The sequence below is a fragment of the Buteo buteo genome, chromosome 23 (genome assembly GCF_964188355.1).
Source record: "Buteo buteo chromosome 23, bButBut1.hap1.1, whole genome shotgun sequence".
Taxonomy (NCBI): domain Eukaryota; kingdom Metazoa; phylum Chordata; class Aves; order Accipitriformes; family Accipitridae; genus Buteo; species Buteo buteo.
In genome coordinates this window covers 97628-123447 of record NC_134193.1, presented here as the reverse complement: position 1 = coordinate 123447, position 25820 = coordinate 97628, and the positions used below count along the sequence as shown (strand labels likewise).

General features: G+C 37.5%; 1 protein-coding gene across 3 annotated transcripts in view; it reads right to left on the bottom strand.

Moving 5' to 3' along the window:
- NGF (nerve growth factor) overlaps positions 1-25618 on the bottom strand; it is a 34859-nt gene extending 9241 nt beyond the window's left edge. For all 3 annotated transcript variants that reach the window (XR_012654165.1, XM_075055809.1, XM_075055810.1), the window contains exon 1: positions 25405-25618. The gene's annotated coding sequence lies outside the window, so the exon portion shown is untranslated. The remainder of the gene's footprint in view (positions 1-25404) is intronic.
- Between the last annotated feature and the right edge of the window lie 202 nt (positions 25619-25820).

The following is a 25820-nucleotide window of genomic DNA, read 5'->3' as shown; positions in this document are numbered from 1 at the left end:
ATCAACAATAATGCTGTTCTTTTATACAGCGTGATACCTCTAGAACAATCATTGTGAGGTGAAGCAAAATTTTTTTGTCATGACCAAGAACAATAGAAGTTTTAGCCACAAGTGTATGTAAAGCTTCCCTGCTAGGCCAGCTGACAATCAGCCAGCACTTTAGTAATGATAACCTCTAAGGTTTAGTTTACAAATTGTACTAATGCAGTGGACTCCAACTGTCAAATCACAGTCCTCCTTTAGGGCAAATCCCTACCTTACAATGTCTCTTAGAGTTCTACACAGATGATTTATCCCTTCTTAGTGTTGGTATATTGGCTGAGTCCCCCAAACACTCTTAAGTTAAAAAAAGGGATTCTGTCATTAATAATCAGACTGCACTATGGCAGAATTTAATACACATTCTCTTGAGACAAATGGGAGTGATCATTTTCAATCACATCTCACTTAAGCAAGTGAAACTTTGACTTTTTATTTTTAAGTTGCACATGATTTAGATCCAGCCACCAAACTTTATAGGTTAAAAAAAATGTGTTTTTTTACAGAATGATGATTTGCTTTCCACTCAGAAACACAGAAGAGTTTTCTACAGTGAACTCTAAAGGCTGAGGATGTGCATTCAGCACTGAAAACTTTTCAGTTTTCAGCCCAATTAATTTTACAATTAGCTTTTGCTGACAGTGTGATCTGAGTGTCTATTGCCATGTGCTTTTGCTAAATGTGAGTGGGGATAGGGTGGGCAGCATAAAGTTCCTCATTATTGGTTTGTCAGAGATTAATGTACACTCTGTGTGTTAAAAGTGTGTATTCTGTCATGTCTGGTTGGAACGTATTCTTGCTTTCCTTGAAGAGTGCCATATTTTTTTTTTCCTTTGAGGTTTTTGTCTTAGCATTATACAGTTCTGTAAATATGAGATTGTATTGCTTTGTGAAATCTCACCACGTGAGACTTGGAAGACCGGGAAAATAAATAAAAACCTGGTGGAGCGATCAGTAATTAAAACCATACTGCTGTGTTACAGTTCTACCAGCATGAAGTGAAAACTAAGACCAGGCCTTGATTTTATAACAGGACACCTCTGACACCTCATGTAATTACTGTCATAGTACTAAACAGGTGGGAGCATCCTCAACTTGCATGAAGTGTGCTGCTGCTTTAATTCAAGGAACAAAATTTTACAAAATGCTTTGGCAAGCCTTTTTGTTGTCTGTAGTCCATAATGTACCAATAAAGCTTTAATTATGTTTCAGTTTTATTGTAGATACTTACTATTTATTGCACACAGAGTACTGATTAGGCTGTTAGAGCACAGAAACCAGTGATAATACGTAAGACCTGCCTGTCTTGTAGGTCTTGAGGTTCTTGGGTATCCTGCTGCTTCCAGTAATGCCTGACAAGGTAAAGTGAAGCACTAGAATTGGGCTATCAATGTGGTATTACTATCTGTAAATGTTAGTAAAAATGAAGCAAGTAGGTCTGTAATACAGAATATTTTTTAGTGCCTTATTTTAATAGAGAAGACAGTGCAGCCTTCTAATTGCACATTCACCAGATTCCATTAAAGTAGCTCCTACGCTAGTAAGAGAAAAGATAGTTTAATGCTCAGTTTGGCTCAAATACAGCAAGTAAATTATTTTCTAAATAAAAATAAACACTGGCAATAAACATAGGCATAGAATGTTGTAATCTAATGCATGATACAATTTAGGATGTTGTTTTCTGTCATTCTTAAAGTTGTTGGCATACTTTAGGGATGTGCAACAAATAAACAGAAAGGATGTTTGAATTTTTTTGTCTTTGTGATTACGGAAACACTGATATATCTTGAATTTATGAAATGATGCGCATTTCAGAAGTGAGCTCCCTAGTGCAAATAACCTAGTTACTCTCAAGTCTCATGCAGTTCATCCTGAAGGTGTGGAAAAATAAGGGATTAGGCTTGTGAGAATACACATCTGATTTACCAATTTTGTAATTTAGATTACAGGAAATAGAAGAAAACCAACATCATAATAGCAGGAAATAATAGTTTTTAAAATACTGTATGAGCCAATAGAGTCCCCAAAGTATTTGATTAGACTTCTCCATTTCAGAGATGAGAAGTGTTTGCTTTATTCAATAATGACAAAAGAAGTAGTTCACACTATATAGGGTTTGACCCAACAGTGAATTTTGTGCAGTTCTTCCCAATGACACAATATGGAGCATGTGTGCTGTGCTAGGGCTACTGGTAGCAGATGGTTTGCAGCCAGTAAACTGCCGCTTGTTTTCTGGTATTATTTGCAATGATGAATGATGTGCTTGGCTTTCTGTGCAGCAGATGGGATCACGGAGGTCACCAAAATAAGCAACAAATAGTGTATTAGTTTTATCTCGCTGCTTCTGGTGATAAGAGAGAAAGGAGGGAGGGAGGCAGTTGCTGCTGAAGTTGCTGTTAAAGAGAAGGTGTCTACTGGCACATCTTCCTCACTGAAACACTTGAACAGGTATATGAATTAAAATCTAACAGTAGCAATTCAGAGAAAAAACTTCTGAGACCTGAGAGGCCTTGAAGGGAATCCTTAAGCCATTATGACTAAGAGCTGTGTCAGAGGCACTGCATTTCAGCTTTCCCTTGATCTTAGCTGATGAGCAAGAAAATGGGAATTTCTAATGGACTCAAAATTTCATTCCTCTGTTATATCTACAGTGACTCATTCTGTAAATAATAGCTTTATGTGTGTTGAAGAGCCAGTTGGAAGCTACCTGTGTCTCATACACTTCCTTTTGTTCCAAATGCCTCCAGTACTGAAATGTTCCTTTGAGTATTTCTAGGGAGAGCAGCAGACTGAGAAAAATGCTACCCTGCAGCAATTAGCATGCATCATGTCACCATGATCATCGTCATCACAGGATGTGCAACAAATAACTACCTCTAGATTTCTGACTCAAGTTTAGTTTACGCAAGGGTAATAACAAGAATGCTTGATAGCCCATGATGTATCTGTCCATTTTTGGTCCTTAAGGGAAAATAGCACTATGAGTCTTGACCTGCAGGGTGGGGATTCACCAAATCAGAAACCAATAAGGCTTTGAAAAATGCTTCTTAGGGTTTATTTTATGTGTAATGGGGCATAAGTAATGGGAATGGGCTTATTTGCAAGAGCCTAATTTTATCACTTCTATCCTTCTGAACCAGTACATAAATATTTCAATTGCTAGTGCCTCTGCAAAGAAGCCCAAAAAGAGGAAGACAAGTCTATTGCCCCTCACCTTCATTGACACTCCATTGCCTCAGAGCACAGGGTGCCAAGTGAAGCTACCTTATGGGAGAGATGCAGCCTGCAGCAACAGGTGGTGGTTTCTTGCAGTAGGTGATGGAGACTTGTGACACAGGACAGGCAGAGCTCAACTTTAAAAGGCTCACTTTGTAACTACTGAGTTGTAAAGCATAATTGAGACTTCTGTTTTTAAGCATGTAATGTTTGGCATCATGATGCTCTCACATGTAGAATACACCCATAGGAATTTAGAGTCATCAGCAGTCATCTAAAATGGGGCTTCCTTTGGAAAACAATACATGATCTTCAGGTCATGATGGCCATACCAGTAAAAACTTGCAGTGGGATACAGTTCTTACTGTGACTGATTGGCTGTTAGTACAGTGTTAAGCATGCACAGAGCCACCCTGACAGAAGAGAAAATTTTATCCGATTTAAGATATCAAAGACAAACTGACAGTCATTAAATAAAAGATACAGAAATTGTCAGGATAAAAATCTCTGAATACAGTGAAGGAAAAAATGAATTAATGGTCACTTAATAAAACCAGTGAGAAATCTCTCTGAAAATAAATGACAGAAAACACCCTTAGAAGGAGCATGTGAATCTGATTCTCCTGAAGTTGATGGCTTCAATGGCATAAAGCTGGTAAAATTAAGTGAGCTAGGAGTAAGAATGCCAGCTACAAATAGGTTATCTGACCATACTAGAATTGTATATCATCTATAAAGCAAATCCTAAAATTAATGATTGACATGTGATGATTACTTTGGAACTTTCAATATAGACTTCAAACTGTGTATATATATATAAAAAAAAATATATATATATAATAGGACTCCAGGGGTTCATAAATCCTAATTCACTGACACAAAGGAGTGACTAAAGGATCTCAGGCACTGACAGGAAAACTACTGCAGCAAAAATGGGATTAATCCATCCCACCTATATAAAGTTGGATGCCTTTGAGGTCTATGGAAACAGATGACTCCAGCCTACCCAACTACCAGTGAGCGTGAAAGATTGCTGCTGACTCACAGTTCCTGTCCAAACACAAGAAGTGGAGTTGTTCCCTAGTTGCTGCTTAAAACAGCGAGTCCAAAAGAAATGCATGAGGGTACACAGCCTGTCCTTCTCTCCCTCTACACCTTTCCCAAATGGATCTTGAGCTGGTTCTGCCAAGTGTCTAGCTTGCTGTATTTGGACCTGAGGTTTCCAATACAAAATGACTAGAAATGAAAGAATGGGAATTTCAGACTTTATGAAACTACTAAAATCAAACTGGAATTAATCTGGGAAAAGAAATTATGACGGCAATCAGACTACAATGTTACTATCCCATCTTACAGCCAAAAGTAGTTAAGGCAGAAAAATACAGTATCTTTAAGGGCCAGTAAACTTTTCCAACTAGTGATCTTATTCCAGCTATTCAGGAGGGAATATAAAGCCTGATTCTTGTCCAAACCCTGATTAATAAGAACCAGCTGAATCCTAACAGCAATGTTAGCGTTTAATTTTTTTCAAGCTCATAATTTTCATTTTTGTTATCCTTTTTCGCTTTTCTGTACAAAGAAATTTGAAACAAATGAGATTTTTAGCGACTGGACATGTATTGTAGTGTAATGGATAAAATGTGATGACTCCAAAAATGAGGTAGAAAATAAAAATGAGCTGGTGTGTCATGATCAGATTCCCAGAGATAGGTTCCATCATCTGTAATGTTTCTCTAGATCTTGAATTTGGAAAAGAACATTATGTAAGTACAAAGAGCATCCAGAAATTATGGCCAGGATCCTCATGACTTTTGATACTTGATACTGGTGTATTTCAGGCTTTCCTTTTCTAGTCATTCTTTACATCAAAAAGGAATTTTATCTTCTACAAATCTTCCAGTGCTTTTATAACTATTTTAAAAGCCTCAACAGTATTTTAGTGGGGCAGGAATTCTGAAAATACAAAAGGGAGGTTGAAGGTGTCTGTACTTGGCAAGTCAGAATATAGGAAGGATGCAGCAAAGAAGGCTAGAGTTGAGAGAACGTTAAAATGTATGTTCTGCTGAAGATGAGGATCTGGCTGCACTTGATAAAATTTTGTAGCTGGAGCAGTTCAAAATGACATATTGGGGTTTTTTTTCCATTAAAAAAAAAACCCTTAAGGATATAGACAAAGGATTGCAAAATAAAACTTCCACCTTATGAAATGGAGATGCTCTTGTGTTCTTCAGAGATTTCTGAGATAGTGGAGAAAGAGTCAATACTGAAACAGAGTATTACTTTGCATATGTAGGATTTTCCATCCAAAAATGTCAAGACATTTTACAAGCGCTTAATCAAATGGGCCTCACCACTAGCTTATGGTCTATCAGTAGAAATGACTTCTGTAGCAAGTGAAGAACTTGGAGAACATAGGATTCTTGCCTAGCAGTAGCTATGTTCCTTTTCTCCTGTGCCCCTTTTTTAAAAAAATTTTTTTAAAAACTTCTAGGATATTCCTTCCTATTTCTAAATCTATTTTACCTTCATGAGACCTATGAAATTCAATTACCTTCTTAGTGATTGAATTCCCTCTCCAGTGATTTACTTTACATGACAATATGGAAATTGTGACAAGCAAACTCAAATGAGAGCTTTAGAAATCGAATTCCTTATTTTCTTTGCAGTTGAAAATGGGTATTGACCCCACGGCAGTCAGATTCATTCTGTGCCTACCTTATCGTTACTACATTTAATTCATTTTGTTAAAAGTCCACATAAGGTATGGGAATAATACTTTTAGTTAGCTTAAAATGTTAATATTTTTCTTTAAATCAACATGCCCCAAGTTGAATTAAATGTATAAAAAATCCTAAGTAATTGGGCAGTTGCTCATTAGCGATTTGACTCCTATACTCTTCGACATATCCTGTAAATTTGAGAAGTATGTAATTTCTAGATGACTACTGGATATAAGCAATGGAGAGCAGTGAGCTGTGTCCTGCTATACATGAGGTGACATGCAAAGATTTGGGCAGATATTTGTATATTGTCTCATTGCAAAGCCTGAGCTGGTTCTGAAGTTTGTAAAGATGTAGTGATGCTTAAACTCTTGTACTCCACCTACCTTTCCAATTTAATTTGTGTTGAAAACAATTTCCTTAGAATTTGTAAGTACTCCACTACAGAGATGTGAAGTATGGTGGGTTTTGCCATCTAAACTAAGCAAATAATTTGAAAGTTACTAAAGAGGTGGAAAAATGGGTTTTCCTTCTCTGGACAGCAAGACCCTTTTAAATCTGGTGCAATTTTGAAATGAAAGGGTAAAATCTCCTAAGAACAGGGTCTTTAGTAGAGCTGTCCACAAAAAAATCTGGAAACACTGCCAAATAAAACAAAGTAAAACACAGAAACACTGAAAGAGTTATCAGATTGCAGTATCATCTGTGTAACTGTTGTAACGTTCTCTGGAAGCACAAGTAGTTCTTGCAGGAGAAATAAGAGTCTCCTGACATCTAGGGTAGTTTACCAAGAAAAACAGGAGGTTCTTACTATTGCTTAGACCTTGAAGCCATTTGTTCTAATACTTTGGCTCATATGGACATGATCAGAAAAAGGAAACAAGCAAATAGGATTTCATCTTCGAGTTATAGCACTTCAGAAGCAACGATGCTACATCATTTTCTATGAAGAGACAGAGCTGTTTTGTAAACTGTGGTGCTGCTGGAATTTTTACGCATGTGCATTCATAATTCATATGTTTGTACTTGGTTTCTGTGTAAACATGTTGACATTATGCAAAATGCTCCATACCTACATTTTTTTTCCTGTAAGTTTTCTGTTCTGAACTGTTTTCAGCCGAGAAGATTGTCTTGATTAATTGGCAGCAGATTAAACTGTTGCAAAGCTGATCTGCATAAGTGTTCAGGATGTTTGGGAAACAGATCCTATTTCTTCACACTCTTTTGTTTGCCTTATTGTCCTTATTTGTTTGTTATATTTTTGTGTGTGCATGTGCTTCAAGTGGTAGAAAAACAAGCGTGTGTTTGTACCGGTTCCTTCTCTTTTTACCATAATCTTTTTTTGCAACTTTCTTTATGGAATGAATGGATTAAAAAGCAGTAGGAAAATGGGATTACCATCACCAAGTCCAGCCCGTGACTGCTACTATGACTAAGTGGTACAGCAACAAACACACATGATACGCACTTGCACTAAATCATTCCATCAGGGCTGGACCTGTGCATTCCCTGACTAAATAGAACAGCTGTTCTGTGCAACAGTTGTGGTGATTTGGTAATGATTTGCCGGGCAGCACACTCGAGGACCAAGCAGTATATTCCTGCTGGTAAAATCTCATATTCTGTGAAACTTAGTCCTGCCCCTGGTCATGCTTAAGTCTTGACATACTCTTTTTTGTTTCCTCTCCAGCTCCAAGTGCTGTCGCTCCACATGCTTTATGACTCTGTCCCTCTCCTTTATTTGCAGGTCTCCCTGACTTCTCCTTTCACATATTGAGACCGGCTGCCTCAGAGTTGCTGCCCTACCCAATCTTCGCTGCAGTGCACGTTGGACCTCTTGTCATCTTAAGCATCTTGGCTTTCATCTTCTGTGGAAGGTATTTACTCATTGCTGTATTAACCCATTGCACAGTGACTTGCACAGTTGCAATGCTAGGCAACTGCTGGCAACCATAAAGAGAGGTAGTAACAAAATGTAGTGGATTCTGTACATTAGCAACAAAATACATATTCAGAAAAACTAATTCAAACTGCATTTCCTTGTACTAAGTAAATACAGTGACTTGATTTAGGAGATTGCGCCATTCCTATGCTCTGAGAATCTCAGCTCTGCTGTAGTTGAGACCCTGACACTAAACCTATGAGGCCAGAAAAATACAGTCCAAACTTCCGCACTGTGCAAAGCTCCCAGCATCCTGAATGTGTCAGGCAGCTGCTGCATAAAAAATCCGACTAATGCTCCCAGAGAGCAAAGATAGTTTGAACTGGGTCCATATTTTAGCTAGTGCGGGCTTCTGGGCGCAGACCCAGTGAGCAGTGGGCGAGTAGGAGTTTTCTGTCTTTGCATTATGTCAGAGTTTGAGGGGAGGCAGCTGGTGTGAATGTTTTAAGATAGGAGGTTTTTCTTCCCCACCCAGACATTTAAGGTGAAATGAAATTTAAAGTGAAACTTAAATGTGGGAAGGGGTTTTTCTGGATCTTGAACCAGCAGCCTCTGGAGCCTGACCACTCTGCAACATCCTTACCTCACACAATGCTTGAACAGTGATCAGTGTAATATGCAGAGAGGTGAATGATCATACGAAGTGCAAGATGTCCTCCCTTGCTGGGAGTCCGCAGCTGTCTCTGAAATAAAAGCTTGTGTCTTTGAACAGTTCTCCTGATCACACAGTTATTCTGTGCAACGGGACAGTTAAACAGAAAAGTGTTTGTAAAGAAAAGATCGGATCCTTTCTCGTCTTGTTCACTCCCTTACGCATGGGAATACTTAAAGCAAAGAACAAAGTGCAAAGAAGTTTAAATGAAGTTCAGACTTCAGCAACCTCTGCTTAAGAATAGGAGACAGGGAGTTAGACTAACCTGTCAGCCTCAACAATTCTTACAAGTCTGCATTTGGCAACACACTTGCGTTAGGAACATTTGCAGGGTTCTTATCTGTTTCCTGGCATCATCTGGTTGCTAAATGCATTTTTTGCTACAGTCAAAAAGTATAATGGGGAAGACACATCTCTTTCCTTTTAATTGTGCACTTGCATGTTTCTGCCACTTTCTAGAGCTCTCTTTGGCCTTGTTCTAGGTCTGAATAAATCTGAATGCCTAAATTGCAAAGCAATGCTAATCGCTGGTGTCGTTGCACATCTTTACGCTGTTCACACTTCAACTTTCTGTGGGGTTCACTGACTTCCCTGGTATGCAGAGTCTGAAATGTGGGAATTCTAGTAAAAGTAGGCCAGGATTAGAAGACTACTGTTACTGTGTTTACCAGCATGTTATTTTCCTTGCTGTCTTTTATTATATTAGGTATGAACCTTTTTTCCATTTCCATTGTGAGAACAATTAATAGATTGAATGTGCGAACTCTTGGAACTGGGATGGTTAAACTGCTGTAACAAGTTTTCTCATCCTACATTCATCAAAACAATCTTGCAGAAGTTGATTAAACAAAAACTTATTTTAGTACCGTATCACATACCTTATAGAAGATATAGGGGAAGGAGTTGGAGTGGGAAGAGGTACTTCTGAAAGTTGTGGAATGATAATTTGCTGTATGAGTGAGAACCTACAGCTACAGCTGGTAGGTACAATGCAGCTTGAAGTTTAGATCATGGTTTTTCCAGTTTAGTAAGGGAAAAATGTTGCGAGCAAATGCACATATGTTCGTAGCATAACTAGATATGAAAAGCCTTTGGTTACTTAAACTACTGAGAAGGATGGCAGTTCCAAAACCTGTAAACTCATCAGCTTCAGGCAGCACTGCAGCTAGCTATGGTATGCAAATGCTGTTGATACCAGTACTACAAAATGGAGCGTGTTATTCAAACCAGTGTGGATAAAGAGTCATGGCCTGCATGGAAGAGTGCTGTGTGCAAACTTTGATGTTAAAAAATGGTAACTTGAACTCACAGATATACTGATTACCCTGCTAAAAGAAGACTTGGAATCTCTTCCCAGAATTACAGCACTTTAATTAGAAGAATGTAGGCAAAGTCTTAATCTTGTTAATAGGGATAGACACGGATAAGGCAGAAACGAAATCCACAGCAGTATAGCCTAAACATGAAAATCAATGGCTTGGAGGCTAGTAACAGTAGTGCTAGCTACAGCAACAAAACTGCTCCCTGTCCCTACTTTTAGTACAAGACTTAAGCTTGACAGTGAATAGGTTGGAAGAAATACCTCTTCTGCCTTGTAACATTGAGCTATATCACACACAGCAATTTGAAAATACATAGCTGAGATGTAGGGAAAGGTATTTTAAATTTACAAACCAAATCTACAGATAGGTGATTATGTTCTTTAAATTTCCTTTTAGCCCTTCTAAATTCTTGTGACGTTCAGGGATCAATAAGAATCTCATCTGTAGCTTATTCTGATGGATGTTAATCTTTCCCTTGGCTTTGCAGTCTGCTTGAAATAGTACTTGTTTCTTCATGTCAGGCCTCTCTGGCAATGCTTACTGGAGTCAGGATTACAGTCCCCAGTGAATCCCATTTTTACTGTCATTAACTTTCTAAACTGTTCCCCGTAGTTGGCAACCTTTCTGGAGACCTACTTAGCGGGGAGCTGGGAGAGTGATGTTTTTGTCTGTCAAGAATCATTGTGCCTTTAACTGAGATTCGTTTAACTTTGTCATTAAGTCCATTTACGTTGTAGGCATTTCATGACAATGATAACATACTTTGCTGACTGTGTTTCTGTTGTGATTTACCTATTAATGTGTGAAAAGAAAAAAAGCTCCATGTTTACCTAAGATTTTTACAAGTAGCTTTTTTTTTTCTTCCATTAACTTGGTTAATAAATTCAGCAAATTTTTGGATTGGAAATTAGAGACATGGCTCATATGCAGATTCTGTGCTATGTTCTAGCTAAGGAAGTGGCTAGATTTATTTAGCAAAATACAGATGCTCTGGTTTCGGTAGCTACTTGTATAGATAGCAATTGATACTGCTGTCAGAACCCATAAACCCTGGGTTTATGGTTGGTTCCAAATTAGGGACAAATCTTGAGCAGAAAGCAGCAGGAACGGAAACATTTCTCCCCCAAATGACAAGGACTTTGTGGTGAACAGAAAACACTGGGTGCAGTATTGCTATCTGTGTTCATCAGTCATATAGCTGTGTAACAGATCATAGGTTACAGGTTACTTTCCTTCTCTTTGAATGTGAGTCAGGGGTGACCAAAACTCTGTGAGTTAAGACATGAGCTTGACAATGATCACTTTAGCAGTTGGGGAAGGCAAATACTTGCTTCTTAATAAAAAAAAAGCAAGCTGATTAATCAGCTGAGTCATCCTGCTCTACTTCAGTGTTGGTATGAATGGCATTCCCTATGGATTGGCCTACACAGAGGGCAATGCTAAACCATAATCAAGACTGAGTGACTGAGTTCAATCAAATGTTTCAAAATATCACCCATGAGTTTTAGATAAAATAAAAAGTAGGAATATTCTCAGTCAAGGAGTTAATTGCTTTCTAAAAACTTATATTGTTCTTTGCAATAATTTGAAGATTTTCACTAGGGCTCCCTCCAAGTAGAAGAACTTTATTTCCATTTTACAGGTTTACATTAGCTTACACTTTAACGTACAGATTAACAGACTGGAACATAGACTGGAACACCTGCCCTCTCTCATATTCTTCTTTCTGAACAGTGCTGCGATGCTGCTTTGTTTCTGGGACAGATAATTTGCAGACACTCTAGGAATTAAAACAAGTTTTTAGAAGCTTTTAGAAAGATAAATATTTGCCAACCTCTTGCAAGTATTACTACTAGCAGCAAAAATCACACCTGAAAGGGAAATGGGGTATTTTAGAGTTAAATCAGTAGTTTTTTCAGTTATTATTTTTAGAGAATTAATCCCCAAAGGATATTTCTATAGGGATTGTTTCTTACATCTAGCAAAAATTGTTTCAAATAGAGCTGAAGACAGGTTATGTCAAATTTTTTCCAAGAGTTTGCCTGGTTGAAAATAATGGTGGTTGTTTTTTGTCTGGTTCCTGATGTGCCCCAGGTTGTATGCAATGATGAAGAATTTATCATCAGCACATCTGTAAATGAATCATGTTTCTTCCTGCACCCACATGGTTGCACAATTTTACTGGCTGCTTGCTTCGATGAATATTTGATATTTGTCATATGAAGCTATTCCATCACATTTGTAATATCGGAAATTCCAAGCACACTTAACACCTTAATACGATGTCACTGTTAATGTATTCATAATCATTTTGTGGCCCAATACAATATGACACAGTAGTCGTCTTTAATTACTGATCCTATAAAGCTAAAAGTTACAACACAGACATCTGGCTGCAAATCATGTACCTGGATTAAACATTTTTCTCATCTGGCTGTACTATACTATGTAGCACAGACTGTGCAAAGCAGGTGGTAGAACCTTAGGTAAGATCAATTATTACAAAGTAAGCAATTACTCTTCTTTCTTGTTTTTTTTTCAGTGGATCAAGATGATAAATTTATCTCATGCTGATAAGGCTTCACTCAACACAAATGCTGGAAATGGAAGATTCTTCCTTTTCCTTTTTATTTTATGATTTGTTGAATGGTGGCATTGCTGGGAGAAAAGTGAAATAAAGCTGAAGGAAATAGGAGAAAGAGGTTAAAGGGTTTTGTCAGAGCTCTTCTTTGGAGTTCAGTTCTGTTTCCTCTACTTTGTGCTTTACCATGAGTCCATGCTGCATTGCTTCTAAGACAGGTAATGTGGAGATCCCCCATATGAGTGGGAAAGGTGGGAAGGGATATAAATTCTCATTCCAAATTCACACTGGACCTTTCAGTAACAAGTAAAAGTTGTTACTAACTCACTCAGAGTATAAAACTAATTTTCAGTTCTGGTGTTCTGTGCTGGGTAACGTAAACCAAAAATTGTTTTTTTTTCTACCTTTATGTTCAACCCTAGATTTTGTAAAGAATCTAGGCACATTTACTCCAAAGCTTATATACTGCACCTACAACCTATGGTCTGCTGGGAACCTGCTGGTGATACATACGAGCTGTCTGATAATGGTTTTTGTTTCTGTTGTCTAGTCATTAGTCACAATAGAGGAAGCATAATAAAATGCATAATCCTTTCCCTACGTAATTATGACTCTAGTTTGTATTTCAGTTTAGTGTGGATCACTCAGCAGTGTGCAGGACAGAATGAGAACAACTGCCTGAACAGAATACCTAAAAATATTTTCCCATAATGAAAAATAGAAGCGGCATCCTTTATGAAATGTATGCATTTGCACAGTAGGTGAAGTGCCAAGTGAACACATTCACAAAGTGTTTGGCACTCTTCTGCAGGCAGGACAGCATGTCATGTCTGGACTCTACATGTTCTCTAGCTCCACAAAAAGCATCAAGAAAAGTTTGATTTCAAATCTGTATTTCCATGTTTTGTGTGCTGATATTAATTAGTTCAAATAACCTGATGTATTTGAAATTCACTGTCATTATATCACTTCACACTGTATGTAACCATGTATTTCCTTTGTCTGGATATTTGATGTGCACCTCATTGTATTTATTACAGTATTATTTGTAAGTGCTTTTGTCTGTTGAATCAATTGTCAGGAACAATCATAATAGTTACATGAAAGCAATTTTATTCTGATTTGGAAGGAAGGTAGTATGCATGAGCATATAGTGGAAAGAGACAAAAGATTATATTTGTTGCCAGATGTGATCTATAGTATGAAAATCCTAAGTGCTGTTGAGGAGTGGGACTCCACAGATTGTTGTCATAATCATGGCATTAGGAATAGATTTGTCTTAGGTATTTGCCTATTTTTACTACAATTATCATCAGGTGGTGAATACATGACAAGTTAGATTGTCTAACACCAGAAAAAAAAGGTGGTTTTTTTTGTTGTTGTTTTGTGGTTTTTTTTTAAAATAATGTATGCCTAGCAGGTTTCTAACTTAAAAACCTTTTTAAAGAGGCCTATTATGTTTGCATTTAGCATATTTCCACTTTTCTGTGGTTTTTTTTTGATTAATATTACGTTCAAAGCAGATAATCAAGTTGTACACCTTACAAGATAATTTTCTGCCTGCTTAAAAGGAAAACCAGGGGGAAGTTTTGATGATTAGGTGTGTACCTAGTTTCTGTGCACAATGTCAGATTTTAAATATATGTCACTTGGAAATGAGGTTTTGCAAATTTGTTCTATTTCAAAGATAGAGAGATGAACTATAAATCTGGCCAACAATATTAAATCAGTTTTTCTGTGGCATTGGAAAGGTGTTATTTTCTTTGAAAGTATTTTCTTTCATTTTCAAGTGATGGCATGATCATGGGTCAAGTGCTGAAGACTGAATTCAAATTACTTGAATTTTTTTTAAAAATTTGAAATATTGAACAAAGGTAAGAAATTCTACAGTTCATTAAATAGCTTTCTAATAGAAAAAAGGGAAGGGGAGAAATGAGAAGGAGAGGGCCACATGCTTTTCTCTCTCAAAACACACAGAGAAAAACAGTGGTCTTTAGTACAGTCCTTCACAACACTAGTCTGTTTCACAAAGGCCGTTTACAGTGCAGGAATGCACATCTAGGGAGAGCTCACGGATCAAAGTCCTTCTAACGCGTGTGATTCTGCATGCTTTGGCAAAGCCAGAAACTCACACTTTGGCATATATAAAGTGTCCTGGAATGTGAGGCTGAGCAGCGAACCTTTGCACTCTTCTGTTTACAGCATGTGCCTGAGAAAATGATGAGAGGAAGCTTTGGCAAGAAGACTGGGGCAGGGAGGGTTTGGATCTAGGCAGAACAAAACCATAGATGTTGAGTATTTATAGCATTGATAAGAAACACCAATAACAAGGAGAGGAATGGAGAGGATTCTTGACATGGAAAATAAATGCATGCCTAGTTTCTGTGGCTTGACATTTCTGTAAATAAAACACAAGCTACCACACAAATGCAATGCATAACTTGAGTACACAGTTTTTGGTTGCTGCATACACTTCAAACTGAGTTCAACAAAGAGCATCACCTGTTTTTAGTCTGTTTTAATACAGAAATGACACTTGTGAAATGACACTGTCTTGTGAACCCTTGACCCAATGACCCTTGAAATTGTTGAGTGTCAATCACATCTGACAGAAGGTTAGAAGTTTTAAAGCTAATAGGTTTCTACATAAAGATAATATGTTAAAGATGATATGTTTCTACAAGTTTGATGAAAATGCAGGATAGGTAGAGGTCCTGACCAAAATAAAAGCTATGGTGTTAGAGGTCCATTTGATTAGAGAATTTATGTTAGGGCAGGCATGTGCACCTGTATGTCCTAAAAGTTATTGAAACCTCACAGATGCTTGCAAATTTAGTAGACACCAGAAGCTCTCACCACCACAGAAAGCAAGGTTTCATTATTTTTGCTGCTTATTCTACTGCTTGTTTTAATACAGTGAAGGGACTGAAGTAAAAATACAAACCCAGAGGAACAGAGAAGGGTAGACCCTAAACTATTTAACATGTGTGTCTGTGACCTGCAGCAACAAATAATATTTGCAGTTAATGTAAATATGAAAAGTATGACAAACAAAGAGGAAAAAACTTTTCATAGAGCATTATGGATCGCTTAGTAAACCGAGCATAAGCAAATGACACATGTTATGAAACAGCCAGTATGTGGTAGGAATATTGAGGAAGGCCATCTATAGATTAACAAAGAATACCAGCCTTATTTACAGGGCTGGAGTCTTTATTATGGGAAAAAGTGAGTATAAAACAACCTTGAATGAATGTTAGATAATTGATTGAAAAATAACTGGCTCCATGCTGTACCCACAATAAAAAGAGTTAAAACAGGATAAAGAGACATATTTCTCTCTGTACTTATTTATTTCTCCTGAAACAGTTTGTGTACTCTTTCCTTCCAGGTAAGAACTGCAGGTAGTACAATCAGTTTTGTTGAGGGAAATGAATACAATTGCTAACACTATGATCAGAAGAAAGAATGATCAACTTGTTCCCCATTAAAGAGAACTCCTTTAACATACTATCACTACATAAGAATGACTGTGCTGGACTGCATGAAAGGCTCATCTTGTCAATCCTGTCTCTGACAGAGGCAAATAAAAGATCCTTAAGGAAGTGTCTAAGAGGAAGATAAGCATATAGTGGTACTTTTCCAACCACTCTCCTATCTTTCAGCAGTGTCTGGATGAGCAGCTTTCTGTGTCAGAGGGGTTTTCTGTGTGTTTAAAATCTTCAGTATATTTCCCTTCCACATACCTGTCTAGCTATTCCTTGAATCCATTTATATTTTTAGAAGCAAAATACCTTGTGACTAGGAGTTCTGCAGCGAACAACTGCTTTCTGTTGTTACTGAACCTTTCATCAGGTGATTCCCTTTGACGCACTTAGCTTTTGTAGCAGGAGAGGCACCAAGCATCTGAACCTTCTGAATCTGCCCATGATTTTAAGCCCCTTTGGACTTCTACTGTTTTGCTTAAGTCCAAAAAGAAGACTTGGGCCTAGTCCCCAGTACAGCAGCCAAATAGTGAGGAAAGAATCTAGCCAGTGAAAGGATATCTTTTTTATAGGTGATGGAAGCACTTAACCCGAACTCTTGATCAAAGGCAATATATGATAAAAAGAGAAAGTACCAAAGCTGATGACGGTGAACTGCAGCTAGCTGGAAAGGAAAAGCAAAAAAGAAACCCCTAAAACAAACCCCCAAACTGAGTAATGAGAGAAAGAATGGGTGGCTTCTCATATGGAAAACCTTGTAGGTGTCAAAACAATAATAAATACAGGTCATAACTACATGGACATCACCCTTCATCAGTGGAGCCAGGAGTGAGTCTTACCTAGGAGACTGAATGTCACCCATAATGCTGTTCCTTGGTTCTGAGTTCCTTAAAGAGATGCTGTATGGCTGTGTACCCTGCTCATCCCCAGAATTCTGCATTGGTAACATCTATCCAAGAAAATAATATTGCAGAAAGTTTGCTGCTTGTTACTGACTACCCGATCCTAGTCCTCTAGTAAATGGTACATAAATGCTTCTTTGAGCAGGAAGCTGGGCAGATGACCTCCTGAGGTCCCTTCCAATTTGATTTATTCTTTGATTCTACACTTTTCAATATTTAAAGGCCATCTTCCTCTCAGGGAACCCTGTATAACTGGCTAGCTTAATTTGTTCTGTATACCCTTTTTTTAACAAAAATGTATTTATGTTTGTCACTTTGAAGTATTTTCCATGTTGAAAGTCCAATACAAAGCTTAGTCCTTTTCTAGATGTGTGAAGATGGTAGCAATAATAAGAAAAAAAAAAAGAAGAAAATGTAACTGCATTTATTTTTCCTGCTACTTAAGAATTCTTAGGAGATCAGTAACAAACAAAGTATACAAATGTGGCATTTTCTTGTATCAGCAATCTGAACAAACTTGTCAAACATGATGCTGTAGGTGGTATCCATAATTCTACTTGTGTTCATAAGGTACTAGCACACACAAAAAAAGACAGAAAGCTATGAAAAACTTAAGATACCTGCTATGTTATTAATTTTGGATGTGGAATTTCCTGTTCTCTTACTGGTACATAAGGAGCATATACCCATTGACCACAAAAGTCTCTTAAGAGATTTTCTTAATTCAGATAGAAAGCTGTATCTTTTGCAATGCAAACTGTTAACCACTGTCAGTGTGCAAGGTAGACAGTAGGGAGTACTCCCTTTATTCACGTGGGGCATGTGTGCAACATCATTCTCCAGCAAGGCATCTGGTAGAAAATGGAAGTGAAATAAGCCTATACTTGGGTTACTGAAGTTATAACCAAGCAAACCTATGGAACCTTGATATATTACTACAAAACCGAATAAAGTCAGTGATTACTTGGGAATCCATTGTCTTTCTGGAGAATCTGAAAATCACTCAAATTTAATGAAATGTAGCTGCACAAAGTAAAAGCAACAATCCCTATATCCACATGCATATTTAGTTCAAAAGCATTAATGTGTTAATGTAATTCAGAACATTTACATCCCCCTAAGCTTACATGCATGTGTATTGTCTCATAGGTTTTGAGCACTTCACACTCATGGTATACTTGATTCCTTGAGCTCTGTAGAGATAAACAGCAGTAAAATTTGAATGGAGTATGAAACTTTACTAAATGTGAATTATTAGAAAGCATTTCTTTTGTTTGTTTCTAACTTACTGAAACCTTAGGAACAAATGGACACAAATTTAAACACAAAAGCAGCATGTATGGTTTGTTTCCTAGGGACTTCCAGAAATGCGAGTGGAAGCTGATATGCAATGCAATGTAAGTTAGCGTACTTCTCTTAGCAAGTGCCCTATAGAACACATTATTTGTGGGTATCTCAGTTTTTAAATGCCCTATTTTCAGTTCCTGGGATCAAATTTCCAAAGCTGTTGCGCTCCCAAACTCTACATTGATTTTCAAATGCTTCAGAATCTGCTAAGTGGGTCCTAAATACGACACACAAATACACTGCAACTGGAAATTAGCAGCTGCTTTTGAAAAAAAAAAATTGGCCTTTCTGTTGTAGATCATCCTGCCCTAAAGCAAGTTGTCCTATGAAGTCACAAATCTATGAGCAGCAGCTGCCTGCAAACTGTAGCAGTCCATCAATTGCAGTTAGAAAGTTTGCTTCATACACGTGAAAAAGATGAAAAATTTGTACATTTTCGGAGGTGGCTGTTCTATGCCCCCTTGCCCATTACTAATGAGGGAAAATACCATTGTTGAAAGGCTGCTGTGTAGAACTATTAATTTTCAGTCTGAAATATGAAAGCACCAGAAAATTAAGGATATGGACAGCTGCAGTGTCAAAAGACATCCATGCTTGCACAGCTTGACAGTTAATTCTTGCCTACTGACCCACTGCAGCTGACATGCCCTGCTGACCCTCCCTAAAGGCCACAGTGTAATCATTTTCATGCTTAGTGAAAGTACAGTTCCTAAGTAGGGCTGAATTTATAGTTATGTTCATCAGAATTGTGAGTTGTTCTTGAAATGTGTTAAGCCATGAATAGTTCAAATGAGTGATTTGTATGGCTGTGGTAATGCACGTGCCTGAAACACCTTGCTGGTGTGGGGCTGATACACAGGGTGTCTCAAAAGGATCGTGAAATAATGGGCAGGAAATGATGCATTTTGGAAAATGTAGGCTGTGTCATTCACCACAGGGCAAATCTCTTTGTGAACAAACACAGGTCTTTTTTCATACCTGAATCATCCAGCACATAAAGGCTTAAAAAAAAAAAAGATATGTTTCAAAATAGAAAAACACATATTCTGTGAGCCAGAGCTGTTAAACATATCATAATCAAATTAATATATAGCAATGAGGTGCTTGGCAAATTTCCATCACAAAAATTTCAGAGCTATTTTTTAACAGCCTGGATCGCATATGGTTGTGTAAAGAACAAAATAAAGACAATCAAAGTAAATCAGTGAACCAGACCACAAGAAAATCTGTGTCACCTTTATACCTATACAATACAGAGGGAAAAATATGAAACAATTAAGAATGGGAAAAAAATCAAAATAGTAATGTTTAGACTAGCAAATAGGAAGTTGTCAAAGACATAATCTGCTTCCCAGCAGTATTTATACTGGGCTAATTTACTCATTGTAGGTTAGAACTGTCAAAAACAGTCTACTATTTTATTAGTTTTCTGAGCAGTTAACAACTAACTGAGCTAAATCAATTTTTGTCGCATACTCTAACACAGCAACATTTCTCAAAAGTATGGCAGTTCAAAATAAATGACCAAGCCTGAGTGTAAGAAGCAGATTCATTTTATCCATTATTCATTCATTTCATTCATTTTATTACTGGAAGGCGCTTCATGTTTGCATAACATAAATGTTCATTATGATTTTGTCAATAATATGTAAACCAAGACCCAAAACAAAGTCAAGGAAATTGTCTTACCTTGTATTTGACTTTTTTCTGTCTTTGTGCTTGAATCTTTTTCCACTGAAATCAATGGGAGTTTTGATACATAACAAGTCAAGCAGAATCTGATCTTTTATTAGCACATTATTAGGGACCCTACGGGAACATGAAATTTGATTTTGGAGCCAGGAACATAAATTAGGGAAAGATTTTTTGGAATCAGTTTAATGGTTTGTGTTCAATGTTCAGTTTTAGAAAATCCCTGTACAAAAGAAGTCTTCAACTACATCAAGTGGTCTGGTTACTGCAGGTACGATTTCTGACAGCGATCAGAGTTGTGTTCAGAAAGTATTTGTAGGGACTGTCAGACTGAGGGGAAACTGTGTTAGGGTTTGGGTTGCCAGGCCACACAGTTCCTCAGGATTTTTGCTATGCGTTGTCACCATCTCACAGTTTCTTCCGGGGAACACCACTATGAAATGTGGAAGCCGTGTTCGTTCATATGATAAAACTGATCCCAGCAACAGAGAATGTGAGTCTGCTAGATCTTGATTTGGGTCATCTGATAGTGTCAACTACTATGCCATAAAATCTCAAAGCATTGTTGTAAATGTAAGAGTCTAGGAAAAAAAGAAGAAAGGCTCTTTATTGGGAAATAAACATTGCCTCCAAGATAAGGAAAAGTCAAACGTGTTTCATTCATTGAACAACGGCACAGGAAATTCAAAGGATGCTACAGAAGCCTGGCAGTCAAGCCATCAAGCATGTTATTTCAAACTACTTCATGCAGTCATTTTAATTTTGGATTTAGATAATATGCCAGAGAAGTCTTGTTCATGTATACATGTATGTAGGGCCTGATTTCTACATGCATACAGCAATTTTCATCTTAGTAGCTGTATACAGGCTCAAAATATTGAGCAGCGCTTTGCATATTTTCTCCTGCTGTACAGTAATGGTGTAATCTAAATGTCTTTCACATGAATATAGCCATACAGACATTATGCCTGAAGATAGTCAAGTACTGTATCTTTCTGTCTCTCATTCTTCTAAACATGTGAAAGCAGCTGTGCAGTGTGGTGTACCTGGGTGTGCTTCATTTGGAGCTAATGCATTCAGAGACATGCTGACTAGTGAATTGCTGTAGCCAACTCTGTATATCCTTAGTGACTTCCCAACTCTCTGCCAATTCAGTCAGCGTCTTATGTCTTCATTTGTGTATCCATTAAATTTGATTTCATCCCTTCTCCTGTGTTCACATAATTGTGTACGAGTGCCAGGTGTTAACATTCTAGTACATCATAACTCATTTGCAAGTACGTAATAATCTTAGAGAAGCAAAATTTATAGGCACAAAATCCCACTTTTACACACAGGAAGTTCTGTATAATTGTAGTGTCTCTTTATGTATGCTACAGGCCGAAAAACACATTTAATGCATCAACAGCAAGTCAGCTACACTTGGGGATAGGTTAGCAAAGTCAGGTTGACATCTCACGTCTCCGCCTTTCAACCTCAGAATATGCTGGCGGTTCTTGGCATTCAGGTTTCACTGTTTGCATTGCCATTCTCTGGACTGTTGCATTTTGCAGGGTGATGCAGTTCTCAAAGTGAAAGGTTTATTGTCAGTGTAATTAATGATGGAATATTTCCATGCTACTTTTTACTTAGGTGTATGTATAATATTTTTAGTGAAAGCAGTTAGAAAAGTTTTGAGTTCAATAATGAGTTTCAAATAAGGTGTGATCTCCACAGATAAACAGGCCACAAAAATATGAGATAGCATTGTATTTTCCCATTTGCAATATATTTCAGTGAATTTCACAAGATCAGCCAGTACTTTTGTAGGCCTTTCTCCAGTATCTCAGTCATAATCTATTTAGACATTGCTTTGCCTGAATAGCTGTAAATCTCAGCATTAATGGCTTTCCGTAGTGGAAACTTACATTAGCACATGCCTACACCTAATTCTTGAACAACGACAAAAAAAAGGAATGCTATCTTTACCTTTTCGTTTTGCCAGAATTGCCATTCTTTCACAAGTGAACTAGCAACCCACAGTAAATATTACATTGCCACCTTTTTTCTTGCTAGGACAGGTCAAGTATTTGACAGGCTAAAACACTGAGGAAAAGGTTGGGGTGTCTGTACTAGAACAGATGTTCATCCAGGTCAGTACTGTGTCTCCTGTAGTAGCTAATGATGTTTAGGGAGTGGTGTACGAATAGCACAACCCTATGGTTATCATCTCCTTGGTGTACTCTCCCACTCAGCAGTCATTTTTGAATCACAGATTTCCTGAGCCACAGGTAGTGTCTTTGCTTTTAGTATGTCTAATTATTTTCTGAACCCCTGCAAACTACAATATCCCGTGGAAAGGAATTCCATAGCTCAATTATGCATGGAGAGAGGAACCACCTTCTTTTGTTTGCCTTGAACTTGCCACCTACTGGTTTTATTTCCCACTCCTCCGTTTTTGAACTGGGAGATAAGACAACAGCCATTTGCTTTTAAACATCTTAAGGACAATTGTGGTTATAAATATCTTCATTATACCCCTCCTCAGCTATCTCTTTTCCAGACTTAGAAATCATCATGTATGTAGTTTCTCTAAATATGGAAAATGTTCCAGGGCTTTCATCATCCTGCACCTTTTCTTGTTTTACTTTATTCTTTTTCTGACATGTAAATGGTGACTAGAACAAGCAATATTCAGGATGCGGGGACAGTATAGGTTTATATTCAGGGTCTGAGGTTTTCTTCCCACCAACTAAGTTACGTAGCTTTAGTATTGGTGGAACCGGGCAGGTAGGAGTGCACATAACTCACATTAAAAGATACTGTGATCTCTTAGCAACAGCAAAAAAGATTTTGCTTTGCTTGGCCACGTAATTTTTGGTATAAATACACACACAGGTAAATATTTAATTAATTCAGCAGAGCTGCACAAAAGGCATTGCGTCAGGAGAACAAGCCACACACATCCTATAGGACATCTATCCCAGAGGGGGAGATGCTTCTGTCATAGAAATGCTGTTAAATACACTGACCTCTGTGACTGGGCTCAAGTCAAATTCAGCATAGGGAGAATTTCCTTCTTACCGTGAAAGAAATGCAGTTGTAGTTGCATTGTTACATGCACCTTTCACTTTCTTTACCATGAGGCAAGTTTCATGGGAAGAGATGTTATCTTACGTTTCTATAAGTGTATGAGCTGATCTAATAAATGTTTTAGTTCATGGCAACTTTCTGAATAAGCCCTTAAAACTTCTTTTCATGAGAGGGCAGTTGCCAGCAGAGGTCATCATTGCTGTAGCCGGTTTGAAAGAAGTTGAGTTTTACTAGCTTTTATTGGACCGAAATTTGAAGGATAGACAAATATTTCTAAACCCACCAATCCAGCATTGACTTTTGGTGTTAGAATATTGAATCTTTTGGTATGAAAGCATTAATTTTATTAACCCTTTATTTTTTATCAGCAGAGTTTGTTCTTAAAATATAGACTAAAAAAATAGCAGAATTATCTTAAACTTCTTAAAATTACCAGTATTTTTTCCACATGCCTTTAATTTAATTCAATTAATGCTAATTAATATGTATTCAATATTCTGTTAGCCCTAAAGACATTTCATAAAGAAACAGAAAGTCAATTAATAGAATTGCATTTATAGGAACATTTTTATATGGGCAAAGCCATGGAGTAGTAGGGGAATATATGGGGCTTATTCTATTGATTGAAATAATATAGTTTTTAAATTTGTTCTATCTGACCCTTGTTATACGTATCTCATTAAAGGCAGACATTTTACGCTTTAAAATGCTAATCTGAATACATATCTTAGGTATTTTTCTGACTTGTTTTTTTAAATTAACATCTTAACAGTGATTACATAGACTGCCTAGTTATTCTATATAACAGTTGTTTACTTAGCATATAGGTTAGAACGATCCTTTGTGCTCGTTGTCATTCCCTACTGAACTTAAATGAAGACATCTGAAAAGATAATTTAAGCTTTTGATTGGGAAAATGAACACTGTTTAGCTAAGAGGATGAGAAAAAAGAAAGCCACACTTACTTTCTTTACTACCTTATTGTGAGACTGACAGATCCCTTTAGGGTGAGTGGCTGGGATTGATCAAGATGTGAAATCACTATTACTCTCCTGCACAGATTTGTCAGGAGGGCGCCTCTCCAGACCTTGCTGAGATTTGTTATAAAATGATTCATAAAAATAATCATTAATATATTTAAAGGCTAAATCTTTCTTATCATACTCATGTGAACACTCCAGTTTATTTGGTTCTTCATTCCATGACTCTAACCTCTTTGTGAAAGTGCAGAAAATATTGTAACCTGCTGAGTTTCAGACAAATGTCTGAAATGGTAGTTGTCAGCATTATTTTAAAAATCCTGTTTTCCATAATATCTGAAACAGCTCAGAAGTGCAAAGAATTTGAATGTACAGGCAAATTAGCTTCCTCTCTATCTTTTTGCAGATAATTGTCACATTTTATTTTGGCTTAGCAAAAAAAGTGCCCAAAAGACTTTATTGTGATACTCTAATGCATGAAAACACCCATAAATTATCTGTCTAACAGTTACAATGCAACTTCGAAGTTGTGACAACTTGGAAAAACCAGCCTGACAAGCATGCTCACTTTCACTGTTTTTCTAAAACTTCTTGAGCATATAAGGAGAATTTAAAGTGAAGAAAGCAACTGAAGCACAAACACTTTTGTTCTCAGCACACAGATTCCCTCTGCCTCCCTGACTGGGGTCCCCATTTTTGTCTCTGAGTAGTGTATCAGATAAAACAGTGTTATCAGCTGGAATAAATCAATAAACATTGTCAGTTTCATCCTGTCACTATCAGGCAGGCAGCAGGGAGTTTGTAAGCTTTTCCAAGTGGACATCCTAGAGGATACACAGTCTCTAGTGAACTACTGCTCTGCCTACAGCTAAAAGGTTTCTGCCTTGGGCCAGTCATGCTTTGATTTACCAGAATTCCTATTTATTTATATTATTAAAGAAAGGAGTTCTTATCTAGAGTAGAATTATCATAGGAAAAAAAAAAGGAAAGTGTTAAGTAAGCCTTAATATTCAGAACAAAGACAGTAAAGAATTTTCATATAGGTATAACTGCTGTATGGTGCAAATAAATCTAAGTTCTCATATACCTGGATGAAAAGAATTAGAAGAATACTTAGTTTCTCTAAGATTAAGCTGTTCTTACTGAAGATGTTTTTCAAGCTTTAAGCTTAAACACAAATACTTTATGAACACCTTCCAGATGTGCATGGAGTTTAACCTGCATTAGTAGACGCAATTTTCAGTTTTACTAGACCACGCTTTTCTTGCAAATGCTATTTTTAAGCAATGAGCACTCTGTATTTCAAAGACATTTGATCTACTCCTCCTCAAGAGAGTGAAAATCACTGTACAGCAAAAACACATTGGCTAATTTTGAAGATACCAAACTTCCACAACTGGTGCAACAGCCGCATTACTTGCTTTGTGAAAACTGACTGTTGTGGGGTCACTCACCTCAGAGCAGTATCACTGGATGCCGGGGGTACAGGGAATCCGGAGGATTGTCCAAGCTGTTTTGTAGTCTGTAGCACCCCAGTCCGTGGACACTTTCCCAAGCCAGAAGAGCCATTCACATTCCCTCTGCCTTTCCAGCCTCATTCACTGCTCTCAGGGCTCAGCTAGCTGCACTGACTCACAGAAATTAAGCTCCCTCTGGGTCCTAGTGCTGTAAACGTGTGGGAGCTGCATGGACTCGTAGGAATTCAACCTTTGGCTTGGTGCCTAGTCCATGCAGTGATGCACAGATGTGCAGTGAAAGTTTCAAAGCATGCACTGGTTGTATGACTATGCATACATAATACCGAGAAAAACCTCCAACTTCCTGGTTCCACTGTCAAGAACTGAAACCCTCTTTAAGGGACGTTTTGTCT